Source organism: Bos javanicus, chromosome 10 (assembly GCF_032452875.1).
Source record: "Bos javanicus breed banteng chromosome 10, ARS-OSU_banteng_1.0, whole genome shotgun sequence".
Lineage (NCBI taxonomy): Eukaryota > Metazoa > Chordata > Mammalia > Artiodactyla > Bovidae > Bos > Bos javanicus.
In genome coordinates, this window is record NC_083877.1 from 38,391,724 (window position 1) to 38,408,479 (window position 16,756).

The 16,756-nt window shown below is 37.8% G+C and overlaps 1 pseudogene; it reads right to left on the minus strand.

The window, feature by feature from the left end:
- Positions 1-572: 572 nt before the first annotated feature.
- On the minus strand, positions 573-1,328 carry LOC133255418 (multiple coagulation factor deficiency protein 2 homolog; annotated as a pseudogene).
- Positions 1,329-16,756: the final 15,428 nt, after the last annotated feature.

The window sequence follows — 16,756 nt, forward strand, 5'->3', positions numbered from 1 at the left end:
CTAATGATGAGAAGTAGAGAACACTTTTAGAATTCAGGTCTCTCCTTGGTTGAAAACATAAAAGATAGTGTAAGGATGTGGCAGTAGTAGTATAAGATACTGAAGAACTGAAAAAGGTGAATGACTTAGGTCAGTGGTATGGTGTTCCCAAAGTCCCAGGCGATACAGAATCTTAGACTCTGGCTAGCTCAACTATTTGACATTCTTCTGATCTGTGGCTTTGAATAGCCTAATAAATACTCCCTTGACCAGAACTAGTAATCATTTAGGCCAGGGGAACTTTACAGAATACTGACCACGTCCCTCTGAAGAGACAGGACACCCCCAGGGGAAACATTTGGCATTCATTCCATTCCTTCAGTTACTGAAAAGTGTGTCCAGTTAACAAAAGCTTGTCTTACTTTTCAGGTAGCATGAATTAAAACCAAGAGCCTAGCAGCATTCTCCATCCAAGTTCCTGAGTGCTCAGCTCCAATCATCCAATATTCTTAAAAGGATTTTTTTTCATCAAGCTCTTGTCCAATAAGATATTTAACAGTACTTGGGGACTACAGTCGGTCCCATTCCTCTGCTTTTTCATTTCTCTTGATTTCTCTTTCTCACCCCAGTGTAACAAGTTGCTACAGGTTTTTACCAAAATACCAAAGCAGTATTTTGGAAATGAGTTATTTTGCATTACATAAAGTGTCTGATCACATTATAATGGGTCAGATTTGCATTTAACTGGGAGATGGCCATGTCGGGTCTACTGCAGGGATTTTGCAAATTCCCCTGGCATAGTCGATGTATCCATCATTGTTCTTGTCATCCTCTCTCAAAACACCATCTATTAAGTTGATCAGCTCATCTTCATTCATTGGTGCCTGCTCACTTACCTCCTCCTTATGAACATGAGTGATGGCCGTGGAGAGTTCTAGGCCATCAAGCAGATTATTGCCGTCATAATCATGCATTTTGAAATAATGGAGCTGCAGCTCTTGTGGGGACATCTCTGCTTCTGGTTTGTTGATGACACCTTCAAGATGCTCCATGATATGCCCTCGCTGCCACCAGCTGCCACCAGTTTTTCCCCATACGTGAAGCCCTCCTCAAATTCTTGACAGATGTTAATATTTGAGATTGAGGAATAAGAAATTGAAATTCACAGAACTCTTGGGAATTTCTGACATCTTCAGTTCAGTTCAGTTCAGTCACTCAGTGTCCAACTCTTTGTGACCCCGTGGACTGCAGCAGGCCAGGCATCCCTGTCCATCACCAACTCCTGGAGTTTACTCAAACTCATGTCCATTGAGTCGGTGATGTCATCCAACCATCTCATCCTCTGTCATCCCCCCCTTCTCCTCCCATCTTTAATCTTTCCCAGCATCAGGGTCTTTTCAAATGAGTCAGCTCTTCACATCAGGTGGCCAAAGTATTGGACTTACAGCTTCAACATCAGTCCTTCCAATGAATATTCAGGACTGATTTCCTTTAGGATGGATTAGTTGGATCTTCTTGCAGTCCAAGGGACTCTCAAGAGTCTTCTCCAATACCACAGTTCAAAAGCATCAATTCTTCAGCGCTCAGCTTTCATTATAGTCCAACTCTCACATGTAAAAACCATAGTCTTGAGAGATGGATCTTTGTTGGCAAAACAATGTCTCTGCTTTTCAATATGCTATCCAAGCTGGTCATAACTTTTTTCCAAGGAGCAAGTGTCTTTTAATTTCATGGCTGCAGTCACCATCGGCAGTGATTTTGGAGCCCTCCAAAATAAAGTCTGTCACTGTTTCCCCATCTATTTGCCATGAAGTGATGGGACCAAATGCCATGATCTTAGTTTTCTGAATGTTGAGCTTTAAGCCAGCTTTTTCACTCTCCTCTTTCACTTTCATCAAAAGGCTCTTTAGTTCTTTGCTTTCTGCCATAAGTGTGGTGTCATCTGCATATCTGAGGTTATTGATATTTCTCCCAGCAATCTTGATTCCAGCTTGTGCTTCGTCCAGCCCATCATATCTCATGATGTAACCTGCATATAAGTTAAATAAGCAGGGTGACAATATACAGCCTTGACGTACTCCTTTCCTGATTTGGAACCAGTCTGTTGTTCCATGTCCAGTACTAATTGTTGCTTTCTGAACCTGCATGCAGATTTCTCCAGAGGCAGGTCAGGTGGTCTAGTATTCCCATCTCTTTCAGAATTTTCCACAGTTTATTGTGATCCACACAGTCAAAAGCTTTGGTATAGTCAATAAAGCAGAAATAGATGCTTTTCTGGAACTCTCTTGCTTTTCTGGGATCCAGCAGTTGTTGACAATTTGATCTCTGGTTCCTCTGCCTTTTCTAAATCCAGCTTGAACATCTGGAAGTTCACAGTTCACACACTGTTGAAGCCTGGCTTGGAGAATTTTGAGCATTACTGTACTCGCGTGTGAGATGAGTGCAATTTTGCAGTAGTTTGAGCATTCTTTGGCATTGCCTTTCTTTGGGATTGGAGTGAAAACTGACCTTTTCCAGTCCTGTGGGCACTACTGAGTTTTCCAAATTTGCTAGCATATTGAGTGTAGCAGTTTGACAGCATCATCTTTCAGGATTTGAAGTAGCTCAACTGGAATTCCATCACATCCAGTAGCTTTGTTCATAGTGATGCTTTGTAAGACCCACTTGACTTCTCATTCCAGTATGTCTGGCTCTAGGTGAGTGATCACACCATCATGATTATCTGGGTTGTGAAGATCTTTTTTGTATAGTTTTCTGTGTATTCTTGCCACCTGAAGTCTTAAAATACTTCATACTTAATATACTTCATATGTTTTATGTTACTTTCCCTGGTAGCTCAAACAGTAAAGAATCTGCCTTCAATGTGGGAGACCTGGGTTTGATCCCTAGGTTGGAAGATCCCCTGGAGGAGGGCATGGCAACCCACTCCAATATTCTTGCCTGGAGAATCCCCATGGACAGAGGAGCCTGGTGGGCTACAGTCCATGGGGTTGTAAAGAATCGGACATGACTGAGCAACTAAGTGCAGCATGGATTTCTTTAGAAGTTGTACAGGAAATATTAATTTAGGAGTACTTACAAGTCTAATAGCCTACAGTAAATATTTAAACACTGAAAAATGCCAGTCAACATTATTGGGTAGTGTTCAAATGGTATAAAGTTTGGATCTCCAAGTAATATTAATAGCACACAGAGAATCTCCTGTCAAAATTGCCTGTTTAAGCTATTATTTTGCTTCTATTATCTGTTATTTTTGGGCTTTCACTCATTATTTTTTGATATGTTTATAGTATAATATGCATGTAAACATATTAATATTTATTTTATTTGAAAGAATGACTGACCATTAGCAGTAGAGAAGAATACATGAATACATATACATTCAGAGCAAGGGAATAGCTTCAGCTCCAAGCAAGATTAACTGAACATATTTTCTCTCTTACTTTCAACTTGATATCAGTATTTCCTGCTCATTAGTAATATCTCTATGTTAATTGTTAAGCTATAATTTTTTCATGAGAATTATAATAATTTTTTATCTTTTACCTTTTTGATTCCTTAACTGATTTTTTTGAGGGGGAGGATTTGGCAAAACATAAGTTTCCCAAGAAATGCCAGGAAGGAATTCCATCATGGAATACTGGTGCCTTGCCACTTATTTAAGACAGGCTATTTAGCCTGTCTCTTAAACATGCATATTCAGACTTCTATATGATACATGTCTGCTGTAAGTTTTGTAAAAAAAAGAACAATATGTGAAAATAGATCTTTATTAACATTAATCTGAGAACTGAGAAATGTCAGATTGCAGGTGGTAAGGAACAGGATGGGAATAAGTGAATTTAGATGGAGGTAAATTATAGAATGCTAATGCAGTAATTCTTGGGCTTCCCCAGTGGCTCACTGATAAAGAATTTGCCTTGCTGATACAAGAAACATGGGTTCTATCCCTGGGTTGGGAAAATCCCTTGGAGGAGGAAATGGCAACCCACTCCAGGATTCTTGCCTGGAAAATCCCATGGACAAAGGAGCCTGGCAGGCTACAGTTCATGGGGTCACAAAACAGTCAGACACGACTGAGCAACTAAACAACAATAGCAACAATGCAGTAATCCAGGTATGAAGAAAGCTGGCTTACAATAGAAGAAGCAGGAATAGAGAAGTGCTAGTGACTTGATAAAGACAATAGAGCAGAAGGTATAGCCTAAGATCTGAGATATTAAGTTTGGGAACTAACAGCATTGTAGGGTATTATAGAAATAGGGAATTTGATAAAAGAAACTAACTCTTAGGAAGCACTGGTTAATATGCCAGGAATTGTTCTATTCACTTTCATATATTATTCAAATTAGAAGAAGTTGAGTCAATTCAAAGAGGGAAGACAATTATGTTTGGAAATAGAATCTAGAGTTTGGAGAAGATGAACCAGTCAGTGATGATGCCCAGCTGACAGTTGGAAATAGAGTGATTTTACGCAAAGGTCAGGATTGATTACACAGATCTATTTTTGAGGAATTAAAAATAGAGATGATGTTTACAGCTGCAAAAAATCAACATGGATCTTCTTGAACTGGCCTAAGTCTTATCACCATTTAGAATAGAATATTAAGTATCATAAACTGAAAGGAAGTAGAGAAAATATTATGATCATTTTGATTGGTGTATGTTAGAAAAATCCTAGGATATGTTTAACCACTAATATTTTGTAGTTTAACTACTACTAATACTAATCCTTCTCTGTTTGAATACATAACAAAACTTATTAATTATAAAAGAAGCTTTTGAAATGTAAGCTGTAATGGTTTCATTCGGGTCTGCTGGACCTGAATTACTTACTATGCTAATGAAATAATCCTAGCTTTAGATTTGAGTGAGCAAGTGACTTTTGGGAATTTTGGAGTCAACACTGTGGATGGTGTTACTAGACTCAAGGAATGGGCAGCAGGTATGGTTTTAGGCTTATGTGTCAAGCTCCAGTGATATTCTCCATTTTTCTTTGTTCTGTGGGTGATTATGTAATTCACTCATGGCACTAAAAGAAGTCAGAGGAAGAATAATGATCTTAACTCTGACCCCAGGGGTTTTCTCCTCTGACATCTTTGGCTTTTGAAATGTAACCTGGTTAGAGGAAAAAGCCCTGTGAATAGGGGACATTATCTGTTACTACAACTAGTAAGTATGATCTAATGGCTTGGTCAGTGATAATGTTAGTATATTTGTTACCAAAAACTTCTTCTCCTAGAAGAAAAATTGAGAAGTCATAAAGATATTGTGAAAAAAAGTTGGAAAGTAGTTAGATACTGAAAACATGTATGCTTTACTCCTGAACTTTTGCTCTCTGACTTTTCTGATCCCATTTATTTTTCAGTTGTGTGCTTGTCTTTGCTTTTTAAATTCATTTTTGTCTTGATGTCTATATTTGTAGCTGTTCTTTTGCATAACAGAATACTCTGCTTGTGTGAGTTCCATGTGTCTCCTTTAAATATATGATGAAAGTAGCTTCTCTCTATGCTGCATCAAGAATATTTCCCTCATAAGCACAGGGATAATACACTTAAGATGCATTAATGGAACTTGGTTTAAGTGAAAACAATTCTTCATTTCATACATCCAGCACTCTCTTTTAAAGCACAGTGAATTGATTATTCAAAGCCACATTTAACCAGAAGACTTTTAGCCAGAGTCAGCCACTCAGTCACAGAGCAGAAATGAATATTGTATGTTGCTTATTGTCCAAGCGCAACTGCTTTATTGAGCATTATAGCAGATTGTACCAATGCTATGATTATAGGGAATCTATTTTGAGAAGTTTCCAAGTTACAAGCCAAGAAATACATTGAAATTCCATCAGATATGGTACATGTTGTGTTGTAATTATCAATGGAGGCTCTCTAGCCTTCTTTGAAGGGGGAACACAACAACTCAATGGCTCTCTGTTCTTTGTTTTGTATTCTTTCAGACAGTTTTTTAAGTGACCACAGTTGAACCTCCTGTTAATTTTTGCCCAGATTTATTTTACTATCAAATAAATGAAGCCATTTTGGAATAATTTGTTCAGCCACTGTGATTTTAAGGTTTCCATTTTTGTTCACTGAACAAATTCTTAATTATCTCAGGGCAATTGAAATGCTCCACAAATCTTTGTGCAGTCAAAGTTATTTCTGTGAATAATGTACAAACTAACCTCTTGGGAGCCCGTCTATATTTGAAAGGTTTACTAATGGGCTGCTTCTTCCCCTTGCACATATGCTGGTGTATAATTTACAGCAGCCCTCCAGGAGCTGTGTCTAATCCCACGGCCCTGCTGCACATCACAGCGCACAGCTCTCAGCTGCCACAAAATCCCTGGCTGGGAACTTTCTGTTCTCTTCTTACCCTATAGTTTATAGTATTTTGTTTCTATGGTTTTTGTATTTCCAATTATTTAATTGAGACCAAAATGTTAGGTTTTGTGCCATTAAAATCCTTCAATAACTTTCTTCAAAGATAGAGATTTAACATTTTCTATGCTATTTTTACTTTTCAGTCCACGATATACAGATTATTAGTATATCTTTGTATAATCAAGTGATTGGTTGAGGAGTCAAAACAACTGGAATGTTCTGGGAATATTTTTTGTGGCTGTTTTTCCCATTGCTGTTCATTATCACCCACCTCTGTGCCCAATCCACTGCCTTTTCTGCCTCTGCAGATATTTTTTCAAATCAAGGATGAATCTCTTTGGGAATAGCAGTTGTCTTTTGTCTCTGGGTTTCTTTGGCATATGTTCTCACTTGGATCTGTGGAATGGAAGAAAGCCAAATTAATTATATTCTTTCAGTTCTTGACATGCATTTTTAGTCCAATGCCATCATGTCAGCTTAACACCTACTATATTAAAGGCCTCTATTAAAGGAACAGAATTACAATTTGTATTTAGCTTTGAAATTCCCAAATAACTTATAGGACTAAACTTATATTTTTAGTATTTTATTTCTTCTTCTAATCAATATTATCTCTGCCTTAAACACAATCCAATACCTCTTTTTGATTTTTGGTCTTTTCTTCAATTTTATTGATTTTTTATAACTGCTCACTATTTTTCCTTTTTCCTGTTTTCAGTTTGATGCAAACTAGATATATTAGCTTTGGGATCTGAAACTGACAAAGCTTTCTGATCTTTCTTTTAAGAGGAAATTGCTTTCTTCTTATTAGTGAAAACTGTAATCTTCTGCTTATTGAATTTGGAGCATATCCTATAGTCAGGCCATTTCATTTAATAATGAACCATTTTATATTCACATTGCTTCCAGTTTTACTTCTTTTTTCTTGGGTTATCCTAAAAATTGTTTATTTTAAAAGAAAAATAATGTATTGTCTGTTCTTGACATTTGGAAAGTTAGTTTTTGCATTAGTGTTTGAATTTATTAAAATCTGTTCTTAAAAAGAATGTATTATTAAGAGCAAGTCATTTGTTGCACTAGTCATTCTTATAATTTTTTTTTGCTGTTCTTGAGCTTTGTCACATTCTTGGAGCTATCTCAAAACCAGCTGATGCCTATGGAGCGGGGAGATTCAGACTCTCTTGAACATAGCCATGGAAATATAACTTTAAGGCCATAATTACTGATTTACATTGGTAATGCAACATTCTCCCTTTTCTATTAAACTTTTTGTCAGGAGAAATGATTAATCATGTGACATTTTCTTTTTCATTATATTCTCTGTGATGAGAATATGAAATTGTGAAATGCATATTACATTTATGAATGATTGCCAAATGCAGTAATATTTTGAATGGTGTGTGTGTGTGTGTGTGTCTGCACTGTATTGTTAGCCAACTGCCTCAGTCAATTTCACTGTGCAGCATTCTGACTTATGGTTCAAAGAATCAGATAACCCAAATGCAGAATGCTAAGAACCTATAATTCAAAGACAACATCAATCTCACAATGAGATTTTCTCATTAAAATGAAATCGTAGTGAGATATGCCAATATCATAATATGAACTGTTCTTGCTAGATGATTGTTATTCAAATTGGGCAAAGAGCAAGTTGAAACCAATCTTACTCACTTTATTTCTCAAAGTGTGCTGTAGTGTTGACAGGCCATTGCATAATTAAATCAGTTTTAATATGGGCACAAAAGGGATAAGATGCTCAAGGATCATACTGTTGCATTTTAGAAGGTTAAGTATCAATTACTGGGCATAAAGCCTTGTAAATCCTCCTGGAGGTGGCAGTGGCCCTGGGACATGGGAAAGAATCAGGGTGCAAGAAGCTTGTAACATACTTCCAGTTCCATTGGGCAGTAGTTGGGGCTCCCTATTTTTTCCTATTTCATCTTCCTGCTGAAAGATCTTCCATTCTTACCGCCTTGATAATCACTCTATTTTTCGGTACCATGGCATTTACTCTGTCTTCCCTGGGAGAACAACTGAGTGTAGGAATCTTGGGAAATCTGAAGTGACAATGTTCAACAAACTCCCCTCACTAAAGTTAAAGCTCTTGCTATTCACTTTGGTTCAAAGTGAACTATAGCAACTCAGCTCAAGTTTCTAAGGTGACTCTGAAATAAATTCTGTTGTCTGTAGGTTTCTAGACTTACTATTGGTAGAAAATGGCAACATGCTAGTTGATACACTCAGCCTTTGTACCTCTGTCACCATAATGAAACAATAATCACCTTAAAAGGGGCATTTTTAAATGAATTTATCATTGTTTTCCTCATAGTTTTAGGTGTGTAGTACCTTATACTTAATAGGTATTCAATACATATTTATATAATTTAATTGAGAACCTATCAGAAGGGAATGAGGTTATATTCCAAAACAGGATTTTAATTACCTTCACTGTTGAGCTTACTATATGGATACTAAGAATCATTAAATGACTATTTCTGAATGTTTCTTATTTGTTCAGCTAACATTTATTGAATCTACATGCACAGTACTGTGCTGGGAGCTAGGGACAGAGAGTGGTGATTAAGAGCCTAGACCCTCAAGGGGATACCAATACAGGGTATCTTTTGGGATATTTAGCTGAATTAGATGCTAGATTAGTTCAAAATTTAGGTCACATTGTTTCTGAGGTCAAGATAACTGATTTAATTCTTTCAGTCCATTTATTCAAATGGATTACTCTCTATGGCCTCTCCCAGGTCTACGATGCTGATCACAAGTGAGACTTGGCGATAGATTACATGTGACTTTGTGTCCAGTCATTCATTACTGCTAAGGAGAAAACTTCTCTGAAACATGTAGCTAAGTGGTTAGTAGCATCATCTTTTGGTACAAAGCATATTTTCACCTCTGAAAAATTTTTTGTTCTTTTAGGCTTACAGTTACGGAAACTAATATTTGAATTTCAACTCTTATTTACAAAATTAATCCTGGATGCTTGACAAGAAAAACGCTTGGTCTGTGGAACCTTCTTTATGGAGTTATTGCTGATTTCAGTTGTATGATAGGTGATACTTGTCTAGGTTCTGCTAGTCTATGCAGAATCTTTGGCAGAATTATAAAAATCTCCCTAGAAGATTTTCTAGAAAGATAATTGGAAAGAGATGTCCTTTTCCTGGAGGCTGTTGCAGCCCTTTGACTAGACGGACCTTTGTCGGCAAAGTAATGTCTCTGCATTTTAATATGCTGTCTGGGTTGGTCATAGCTTTTCTATGGTTTTTCTAGTAGTCATGTATGGATGTGAGAGTTGGACTATAAAGAAAGCAGAGTGCAGAGGAATTGATTCTTTTGAACTGTGATGTTGGAGAGACTTGAGCCCTTGGACTGCAAGGAAATCAAACCAGTCAATCCTAAAGGAAATCAGTCCTGAATATTCATTGGAAGGACTGATGCTGAAGCTGAAACTGCAATACTTTGGCCACCTGATGCAAAGAACTGACTCACTGGAAAAGACTCTGATGCTGAGAAAGATTGAAGGTAGGAGGAGAAGGGGACAACAGAGGATGAGATGGTTGGATGGCATCACCAACATGATGGACATGAATTTGAGCAAGCTCCGGGAGTTGGTGATGGACAGGGAAAGCTGGCGTGCTGCAGTCCATGGGGTCACAAAGAATCGGGCACGACTGAGTGACTGAGCTGAACTGAACTGCTGCAGCCCTATACCAGAGCATAGCATTTAGAGAGCAGAGAGCAGAGATTGAATTTCAGCGCCATCCACACCTTCTGCAAGATCTCTTTGTTTTAGACAAAAGTGAACAAATGTAGCCATGGCTCTGGCACTTGAAGATGAAATAAGATTTAATTTGTGACTCTACAATGACACCAACTTGGTTTTTAATCTTAGAGTGCTGATCCTATTTCCATAAAGATTCTCCGTTTAAAAACTCACTCTGTTAATGACAAGTCTCAGGACTCATTTCAATATGCAAATTCTCTTACAAAATACTTTAAAGAGCTTGACATCTTGAGAGAGCAGCTTAATTCTACTTCCTGAATTCTCTGGGATAGGTGTGAATTGAAATTGTGGGAAACTGAAGAGCATTAAACAGTCTATTTTTCAGTGAATGACAGGTCCATAGTACATGTTATCATCTTTGTGCTATTTGATAAATAATATTGGTGCTTTATAGTTTATACTGTTTTGCTTATTTGTGGAGAACTTAGCAGAATTATTATATTTTTAACTGCATCATGATATATTATAAAACTTCAATGTTAAAAGGTTAGGTCTTTTTTTTAAACTGAACTGCTTAAGAAGGAGAAAAGCCCTCTTAACACTTGTAAATCTAAGCCGGTAGCTTTGTAGTCCATGTACACAGCAAATAAGAATCTGTTTACCCACCTTTACTTACCTTTGCTGACCCAAATAAGAATGTATTGTATGCTAGGCATTTTATATCACTTAATTTATATAGATTTAGAATGGTTTAAATTTTTTTCTATTTGGCACAATAGAGAAATGTGAACAGTGCAATTCTGACTTTTTCTGGCTCTTCCTCTATGCCACATAAATGCTATTGGGACAATGATTTTGTTGTTTGCTTCATTCCAATATGCAGATCCTGTAACAGTGTCACTACATTAGGAATATTTTTGATACATATATATATATATTTGAATAAATAATGAATTAATGTTTTTTAATTGTATTATTTAAAAATTTTCTTAAATGTAAAGTATGCTGATTTTTGACACCTCAACCAGGACTTTACCTGCACTGTGGGAGTCTTGGGTTTGATCCGTGGGTTGGGAAGATCCCCTGGAGAAGGGCATGGAAACCAATTCCAGTATTTTTGCCTGGAGAATCCCATGGACACAGGAACCTGGTGAGCTAATTTTGAAGTTTAGAGGAATCTTGCAGAAAGCCTACAGGGAATAGGTCAGTCTATTATAAATTAAGAGAACATCAGGTATGGTTGATAGAAATAAGTTTTATGATCCTGCCATTATTTTAGTCCTCTTCTTTTCAATGAAAGTAGTTCAACCTGAAGACAGCTAAAGAAATGGGGGCAGGAAAATTTTAGAAAAATATATACTGAAGAGAAGGATATTCTATAAAGCCTAGATTTGCAGTAAAATTATATTATTAATCCTAATATATGTTTTTGCCAATTTTCAGTATCAACAGATTAAATTTTCTGGCAGATTATGTGGTTTGTTTGTGGACCTAACCTTCAAAGATATAATGAATTATGTGTATGTATATATTATTGTGGAGAAGGAAATGGCAGCCCACTCCAATATTCTTGCCTGGAGGATACCATGGACAGAGGAGCCTGGCAGACAACAGTTCATGGGGTCACAGAGTCGGACACGATTGAGCGACTGAGCACATATATTGTAAAAGTTCTACTTGCTAGAAATGTCTCTGGTTTATTTTAAGAATACATATTTTGCATTCTAACATGAACTTTCTATAATTAGGAAGAATAGGAGAGGTCTTGATCCAGTTTATTTAAAATCACATATGAATGCAAATCAGGAAATTGCTAGCATTTCCATTTGCACTGCTAATTGGCAGATATTTGTAGCCATACAAGCCAGCACTCTTGTAAATTATCACATTACATATTCAGGAGTGCAGAACATATTAGAATGACTCTGTGATAGGATTGTAATTTGAAGTGATATATGTCTTGTTGTTACATAACAGTCTGAGACTATACAAAGTAGTTCAGTGTAGTAATTTGGTCTATATGAGACTCTGATGTATAGCTGTCTTCACTACATGGCATAAATAACCTGTCTGGTTTTAGAGACTCAGGGAAGAGCTCTTTTCCCCAAATTTCTCTCTCCTACTAAGAAATGATCACACTTCTCCTTTCAAACAGACCAGTCCTGCATTGCATCTATTTCCCTGGCATATTTATTAATAGTACCTCTTTTTACTCTCAAAAGTATTCTTGTTTTCATAAGAAATTATTTGGACACACTACTTCTAATCATTTCCCCTGGACACTAGACTTTTATACTTTAGTGTGAATGTAACTTAGGACCTTTCCCACAAATATTTCTGTTAAAAATCAGATCAGGAGGAGGTATAGACTCTAAGAAAGTGGAAGGAGTACTTAACTGGAAGGTTGGGGAAATAGACACCCGCAATCTAATTCAGTTTTCCCAGAAAAATACCCTTTCAGGAACATCCTTTACATATATTTTCTGTTTTATGTTTCTAATTCCCCTTTCCTTGCTCTTTGATGTGGAAACCAAAATAAGGAAGTCTAGAAACAATACAGCACCCCACTCCAGTACTCTTGCCTGGAAAATCCATAGACAGAGGACCCTGGTAGGCTGCAGTCCATGGGGTCGCTAAGAGTCGGATACGACTGAGCGACTTCACTTTCGCTTTTCACTTTCATGCCTTGGAGAAGGAAATGGCAACCCACTCCAGTGTTCTTGCCTGGAGAATTCCAGGGATGGGGAGCCTGGTGGGCTGCCGTCTATGGGGTCACACAGAGTCAGACACAACTGAAGTGACTTAGCAGCAGCAGCAGCAGCAGCAGAAACAACAACTGCACATCTTTGGGTAATTTTTATTCATAGCATTTCAGCTTTATTTTAATGTCTGTTTCCCTTTGCTTCTCTCCTTTTCCCTGGGTTTCTCCTCTTATTTACTTTCTCTTCCCTATATGCTATTCTCTGTTTCATTCTCTCTCAGTCTCCTGTCTTTATCTTATCTCCCTCTACCTCTTTAAAAGTTTGATGCCGTTTTGCCTTTCTGCTTACTCTTCTAAAACAGTAAGTCCAAGAGCTCTCTCTCTCTCTCTCTCTCTGTATATATATATACAGAGAGAGAGAGAGAGTACTCTGAAATGTTTACATAGCTTGAATGACTACATATGCTGGTATAATTGTTGTTTTGGGACAGCTGTGATTTATAAGATTTCTTGTGACTTACATTTGAAGAACATCTCTGCATTTTGATCAGTCAACACTGTTTTTTATTTTTTGAGCATGTGCTATAGACTCAGGACTTTAATAAGAGTTTTGGAAAGTCTAGTAGAATAGAGCAGGGTAGTTAAGGAAGATGTGATTTTAGTGAGCAGCACAAGCTGGAATATGGACTGCTCCTGATTTATAAATAGGGTATATTTCAAGATTATTTGGGAGACAGACACTTAGAAATCAGAATACTTTTTCCTCACACAAGAAAATATTGTGTGGCCACAATAAACTATTCTAGAAAAGCTATTTATGCTAATAATTCATTGGCTTAATAGTGCTATAGAACTTAACTCCCAGGAGAAGATAATCCTAAATGCTAATTAAGGTAATTGAAACACATCTTCTCTAGCACAAAGGCTGAGATATGTCTTTAGTAGCCAAGGGATTGGAGAAGGCAATGGCACCCCACTCCAGTACTCTTGCCTGGAGAATCCCAGGGACGGGGGAGCCTGGTGGGCTGCCATCTATGGGGTCGCACAGAGTCGGACACGACTGAAGCAACTTAGCAGCAACAGCAGCAGCAGCAGGGATAAATGAGAACTGTGAAAGTAAAAGGTGTGACTGGATGTGGAGATGGTTTCCAAAGCCAGGTATTCATGTTGGGGATTTTAAGGGTAATAAGGTCTCAACAATAAGGAGCTCTTGATCTGAACCACAGTCAGCTCCAGGTCTTATTTTTGCTGACTGTATATAACTTCTCCATCTTTGGCTGCAAAGAATATTATCAATCTGAGTTCAGTATTGGCCATTTGGTGATGTCCATGTGTAGAGTTGTCTCTTAGGTTGTAGAAAAGGGTGTTTGCTATGACCAGCATGTTCTCTTGACAAAACTCCAGGTATCTCTTGACTTTCTACTTTTGCATTCCAATCCCCTATGATGAAAAGGAAACCTGTTTTTCTTTTGGGTTAAGTCCTAGAAGGTCTTGTAAGACTTCATAGAACTGGTCAACTTTAGCTTCTTTGGCATAAGTGATTGGGGCATAGGCTTGGATTACTGTGATACTGAATAGTTTGCTGAGGAAATAAATCAAGATCATCCTGTTGTTTTTGAGACTGCACTCAAGTACTGCATTTCAAACTTATTTGTTGACTATGAGGGCTATTCTATTTCTTCTAAGGGATTCTTGCACACAGTAGTAGGTATAATGGTCATCTGAATCCAGGCAAGAGTGCTGGAGTGGATTGCCATTTCCTTTTCCAGGGGATCTTCCTGACCCAGGAATCGAACCAGTGTCTCCCACATTGCAGGCAGATGCTTTACCATCTGAGCCACCAGGGAAGCCCATGCAATACTGTTCTTTATAGCATTGGACTTTACTTTCACCACCAGACACATCCACAGCTGAGTGTCATTTCTGCTTTGGCCCAGTCTCTTCATTCTTTCTTGAGTTATTTCTCCACTCTTCCCCGGTAGTAAATTGGAAAACTTCCAACCTGGGGTGCTCACTTTCTGGTGTCATATCTTTTTGCCTTTTCATACTGTTCATGGGGTTCTTGAGGCAAGAATGTTGGAGTGGTTTGCCATTCCTTCCTCCAGTGGACCACATTTTGTCAGAACTCTCCACTATGACCCGACATCTTAGGTGGCCCTATATGACGTGGCTCATAGCTTCATTGAGTTATACCAGCCCCTTCACCACAGCAAGACTGTGATCCAGCCTCAAAATCACGGCTGATAGTGACTGCAGCCATGAAATTAAGACGCTTGTTCCTCAGAAGGAAAACTCTGACCAACCTAGACAGCATATTAAAAAACAGAGACTTCACTGCTGACAAAGGTCCATCTAGTCAAAGCTATGTTTTTTCCAGTAGTCAGGTGTGGATGTGAGAGTTGGACCATAAAGAAGGCTGAGTGCTGAAGCACTGATGCTTTTGAACTGTGGTGCTGGAGAAGACTCTTGAGAGTCCCTTGGACAGCAAGGAGATCCAACCAGTCAATCCTAAAGGAAATCAACCCTGAATATTTGTTGGAAGGACTGATACTGAAGCTGAAGCTCCAATACTTTGGCCACCTGATGTGAAGAGCCAACTCATTGGAAATGACCTGGAAGCTGGGAAAGATTGAAGGCAAAAGGTGAACAGGCCAGCAGAAGATAAGATGGTTAGATAGAATCACCGACTCATTGGACAGGAGTTTGACCAAACTCTGGGAGGAGTGAAGGACAGTGAAGCCTGGCATGCTGCAATCCATGGGGTCACAAAGAGTCAGACATGACTTAGTGACTCAACATCAACAATAAAATGTCACAACCTGTGTGGAAGAGTGTGTATACACTACAGAGCTCCAAGGAGAAGGAACTTAGTGAAAGCTTGAGCAGCCATGGGAGTCTAATAGAAAGGCATAAGATTGTAACAAACTGATGGCTTCTTATCTACCTTTTATATAATTTCCATATACATATTTTATATACATAATTTATATAATGTCTTAATTGGTTTGAAATCTGTGAGTTGGCTATACTCATACTATCACCATGTCCATGAACCATCTCTCCAGATGACAGAGATCTAAGGTAGCAAGAGAGAGGATTTTTAAACCTGATTTTATACTTCAGCTATATACAGCTGACTTTCAGTTATTATCTTTAGAGATATATGAAGGCTGGGAAAGTTTCTTTGATGGCTCTTATAAACCCAGGACGTATTCCTCACTGTTCAATTTCATTTTTGAGGTTTGTAAAATAACCTTCCAAGTAAACTAAAAAGTATGCGTTTTTCAAAAGCTAACACAATGTATTTGAAAATGCAACTTCAGAAATTTAGATATCAGATCTGTGTGAGAAAAAATGTGGTCCGGTGGAAAAAGTATTATTAGACTTCGGAGTTGAAAGGCTCAGGAGCTGATCATGGTCACTCAACTTACTAGGCTTGTGATCTTGGTGAAGGTATTAAATTCTTTGTGGCTCAGTTTCTTTATGTGGCAGAAGTAGTCTTAGCTAATAGTCTAAGCCTGGATATCACAAAAGGGGCTTTAAGGCACAAATGAGATGCAGAGAAAATAACTTGTGGAAATGACTCTACAAACCTGCAGATCACTATATTATTCTCTTGACCTTAAGTTAGAATTCCAGGGCTTGTATAACAGGGCTTCTACAGCCAAATGATAACTCCATATACCATTTGTTACCTCCAGATACCATTTAGTCTATCCTGCTATCTTTAAGCCAATAATTAAATGCAGAAATTGAGACTCAGAGAGGTTAAGTAACTTATACATTGTCACACAGACTGAGAGTAGTTAAAAACTAAGGTATTGTTTTTTTCACTGTATCAGACTAATTTTTCTAAAATATAATGCTTCTCATTGAGGCAGGATATTTTAAATATTCAGTTGTTTTTTGCCTTAAACAAACAAGCAAATATTATTTCTTTAAAGGAGAGCTATAGAA